Here is a 4,932-nt window from a genome sequence, read left to right as displayed (position 1 = left end):
AGAGAGAGAGAGAGAGAGACTCTCCTTGTTCCTGTTTCAGAGAAGGGGGGATTTAAATTATTGATTGGAGAGATCATGAGCCTGGTGGGTTCCCAGGGAGTGAGGAGAGTAAACAACACAATTAATTGGCAAATGAAAATGAGGCCGAACTGATATGGGATCCAGGAGGATTATGAGGTACATTAGCCCTCCTCCTCATTCTGCAGATGAGATATGGTCTTTTGCCCAGAGCCACATTTCAAGTATGAGAATCTGAGATAGAAGTAATGGGGACTGGAGAAGACAGATGATGACTGGGAGAAAGGAAAAGAGAATTTGAGATGAACTAGTTGCTTCAAGTTCCTGAAATGGAAACATACATAACATATAGAAACAAATAAAACATGCACAACATAAAAACATCTATGACTCTTCTAGGAGAGAATCTTGATTCCATGATTTTACTCCATAAATAAATCCACCTTGTCATTTATTTTGATAAATGAACTTTTACTCATGGATCCAAGTCTATTTATAAACATTTCCTAGTTTAGAATCTAACTGGTTTGAAGACTTACATAAAACCTGTTCTTTACAGAAACTCATTTTGATCTCCCCACTATGACAACTCAGTTTTTAGTCAACCACAGAAAGAGAAATAATCTTATAAGCATGGGCCTGAAGGTAGAAAACCACTGTAACATTTACTATACAAGTCATATTCCGGAGGGGAATATACTCAGTATCAAAAGAATTACAGTGGGTAGGGCAGTTATCAAGTTTCACTTCCTTCTTCTTCAGTCATAATTTTACAGGAGCGCCATGCCAAGTCATAAAACCAGAATTACACACTAAATCGTACTCACAGGCTTGGGTATGATTTCAAGGGTTTCTGGAGTGACTATAAATATTTTCATTGACCTTAAGTGGCTAAATTGTGCATTCCTTTTTTTTTTCCCTCCAAATTTATACTCTGAGAAATTTCCCCCATTCAGAAAAGTTGTTGGAATAGTTTAGTGAGCACCCATATACCACCCTCTTAGATTCAACAATGGTTAATATTTTGCCATATTTTCTTTTTCTTTCTCTGGACATTAATTGAAAGTAAGTGTAGATATCATGGCATTTTACTCTTAAATACAAGCTTGACACCTGTCATGCCATGAGAAAGTGAGAATGCTTGAACAAGTCAAGTCTTATTTAGAAAAGGGTGGGCAAGATGAATCATCAACATAACTTCTGGGAATGGAGGTTTCTAGCACTTAGATAAGTCTCATGCTAATTCTGTGATACCTGGTGCCATTTTACAAAGCATGCATAATAAATTTCGTCTTGGTCGTTCTTGTTTCAACAATTTCAAAAGAGACAAAGCAAATCCATTTTAGTTCTGTACTTTCATGTCCATTTGCATCATTTCTTCAGAAACATCTCTTTATTACAGTGTCCTCTTGCACACACTAGAAGATAGAACTTGCTTTTTTCCTCTCAGCGTACTAAGTACTAGAGTTATTTTACAATATTTATTTGGGGCTGTTAAGGGGAGAGTTAAGATCTTTCATTATTTTACCTGTGACTTTAATCATAATAAAATACTTTCCAAGGTGAAACATGTTAAACATCACATTAACACTTGCTGATGATTACAAGGCACTACTGTATGGAACATTATAATAATGGCTGTTTACTCCAGAAAAATAATTATATTCCTTTAATGCACTCATAGTAGCTCTGCAATTTTTAACTGCTGTTTTGTTCCCAACCCATCTTGTACACAAATACAGAACTTAGTGCCAGTTTATCAGTGGCTAGATTATAGAAGAGAGAAATGATTCATTAGGAAGCTACAGATGTCCTGTCTTTGCTTCAGAACACACCAGAGAAATTTAATTCAAAGTTCTAAAACAAATTTGATAGGCAGATGGGGTATGAACTTAATGAACAAGCTACAGAACAACACTCTCTAATATGTCAAACCCCTCTCTGGCACTTTCCTTTCTTTCTATCAACCCCCAATTCCTCATAACAGGTTAACAGGTGGCACCCATGACAAATCCTCAACAATAATGGTCTAAAACTGGACAAAAGCCATTGTAGTTGGACAATAATGATATAAAATAGAGTAAAAGCCAGCTGTTTTAGGTAAAAAGTAGTTTGGCTATATTTCAAGCGCCTGGGAATCTGGCTCTACATTTGTAGGCCTTGTTTAGCCAGACATCCTAGTCCAGTAGTTCCCAAAGTTCAGGGTGTATGAGGATCACTGAGTGTCAGAATGCTGATTCCTGATTCCTTAGTCCTTAGTCCTAGAGGTTCTGATTTGGCAGATCTGCGGTGAGGTCCAGGAATCTTCTTTCTATTCAGTCTTCCAGGTGATTCTGATGCAGGCCACGATGGAATATGCTTTGACCTATACTGTTTCCAGCACTTAAGATGCCAAGAGGGTGGGTCATTGGTAAGCCTGATCCGTTTATGTGTGAACTGATTTAATGCTTGTCTTTGCTGGTGGCCAGTGATAATGGTCTCCATCCCATCCAAGATTAGTCAGAAGGAACAAGGGATCCATATCCTGCAACTAAGAACCACTGTGTGGGCTGACTCTGAAATGGATACTTTATTCTCCTGTCAGCCCAGAAACAAACTCATATGACAGGATACCTGCCTAGTAGAACAGTTGACCCTTGAACAACACAGATTTGAACTGCACGGGTCCACTTATACACAGATTTTTTTTCAGTAGTAAAGACTACAGTGCTAATATTGATTGGTTGAATCCATGGATATGGAACAGTGGATATAGAGGAACTGCCAGTAAGGAGGGCCAACTATAAATTAGACTCAGGTTTTTTTTACTGTGCAGAAGGTCAGCGCCCCTAACCCCTACACTGTTCAAGGGTCAACTGTATTTAAACAAGGCTCTGTGTGTGTGTGTGTGTGTGTGTGTGTGTGTGTGTGCACCCACAGCTGTTAGACCCAAGATTAGTCTTTTAAGGGTTTACCCCACACTCTTAATACAGTTCTGCTATAATATGACACATGCCTTGATAAAAATCACCATGCTATGCACAATAATAGTGCAATAAAACCCACAGGGCTTATGGGAAAAGATGCGCTCAGGGAGACAACACTCCAAAACTTCACCAGTGACACATTAAAAAAAAAAGATATAAGAACCTAATAAGGGGCTTCCCTGGTGGCGCAGTGGTTGAGAATCTGCCTGCTAATGCAGGGGACACGGGTTCGAGCCCTGGTCTGGGAGGATCCCACGTGCCACGGAGCAGCTGGGCCCGTGAGCCACAACTACTGAGCCTGCGCGTCTGGAGCCTGTGCCCCGCGACGGGAGGGGCCGCGATGGTGAAAGGCCCGCGCACCGCGATGAAGAGCGGTCCCCGCACCGCGGTGAAGAGTGGCCCCCACTTGCCTCAACTAGAGAAAGCCCTCGCATGAACCGAAGACCCAACACAGCCAAAAATAAAATAAATAAATAAATAAATAAAGTAGCTATAAAAAAGAAAAGTGCTTTAAAAAAAAAAAAAAAAAGAACCTAATAAAAATGGTAGCACAGTTTTACACATGTTAAATGGCTAAGAAATTTATAAGTAACCTCTTTTCTGGCTGGAATCATGGAGTGTATAGAAGAGAAGGGAAAAAAGGTTTCTGCTATGCCAGATACTATCAAGAAAAAGCAAAGGAATTTTGCAGAGCTGAAGATCATGCACCTGAGAAAGAAGTTTGCCCAAAAGATGCTTCAAAAGGCAAGGAGGAAGCTTATCTATGAAAAAGCTAAACACCATAATAAGGAAAATAGGCAGATGTACGGAAGTGAGATTTGACTGGCAAAGATGGCAAGAAAAGTGGGTAACTTCTGTGTAACTCTAGAACCCAAATGAGCATTTGTCTTCAGGATCAGGGTATCAACGGTGTGAGCCCAAAGATCTGAAAGGTGTTCCATCTTCTTTACCTTTTTCAGCTCCTCAATGGCACCTTTGTTAAGCTCAGTAAGGCTCAGTTAACATGCTGAGGACTGTTGAGCCATATACTGTATGGGATACCTGAAACAGAAATCAGTAAAAGAATTGATCTACAAGCGCGGTTATAGCAAGATCAACAAGAAGGTAATTGTCCCAACAGATAACACTTCGACTGCTCGATCTCTTGGTAAATAGGGCATCATCTGCATGGAGGATATGATTCATGAGACCCATACTGTTGGAAAATGCAAACAGCTTCCTGTGGTCTTTCAAATTATCTTCTTCATGAGGTGGAATGAAGAGAAAGGCCATGCATTGTGTAGAGGGCAGAGCTGCTGGCAACAGGGGAGACCAGATCAACAGGCTTTTTAGAAGGATGAACTATGGTGCCTCCCATGATTATTTTTATAATCTGGTCAGTTAGTAAACAATGACTGCTTTCAAGTTGAAAAAGAAAAGGAAATTCATAAATAATACAATAAATACGTCACTTTCCTTAAAAAAAGATTTGAAATTTGTTTGAGGAAGTAGGCATTGGAAGGGTTGCAGCTTGTAATTCATTGTACAGTGGTAGGAAGGTAAGTTATCTAAAATCAGCGGAAAAATTTTAATACTGGATGTGGATGGGCACAACTCAACACACACAGTAAACTGAGGTAGCTGGTAGATATCTGAGGAGAGTGTGTGTGTGCATTTTGTGTATTCCCAGGCACCTCAGTTCAGCTGGCTGGATGGTTTTCTGCTTTCACCTCGTGTTTCTTGCTCATAAGATCTCACAAAGGCCAAGGCAAATTTGCATTATACTCATATGTTGTTTCCTAATATATCAATCACATTGGAACAAATTTGTGTTTTCAAGACAAGCATTATAGCAGACCTGACTGTACCTGTGAGGAGTTCACATCAGAAGTAATGGTTTTAGGTTGCCTAGATTCTGAGGGTAGCCGGGAGAGCATTACTGCCCTACAAGGAGTATTGTCTAGAGGGT

General features: G+C 39.9%; 1 pseudogene; it reads left to right on the top strand.

Annotated features, from left to right (window-relative positions):
- The first annotated feature begins 3,596 nt into the window (after window positions 1–3,596).
- LOC132363333 (large ribosomal subunit protein uL30-like) lies at window positions 3,597–4,368 on the top strand (annotated as a pseudogene).
- Window positions 4,369–4,932: the final 564 nt, after the last annotated feature.

The sequence above is a fragment of the Balaenoptera ricei genome, chromosome 3 (assembly GCF_028023285.1).
Source record: "Balaenoptera ricei isolate mBalRic1 chromosome 3, mBalRic1.hap2, whole genome shotgun sequence".
NCBI lineage: Eukaryota > Metazoa > Chordata > Mammalia > Artiodactyla > Balaenopteridae > Balaenoptera > Balaenoptera ricei.
The sequence above is the reverse complement of the archived record's forward strand: the minus strand, read 5'-3'. Positions and strand labels throughout refer to the sequence as shown.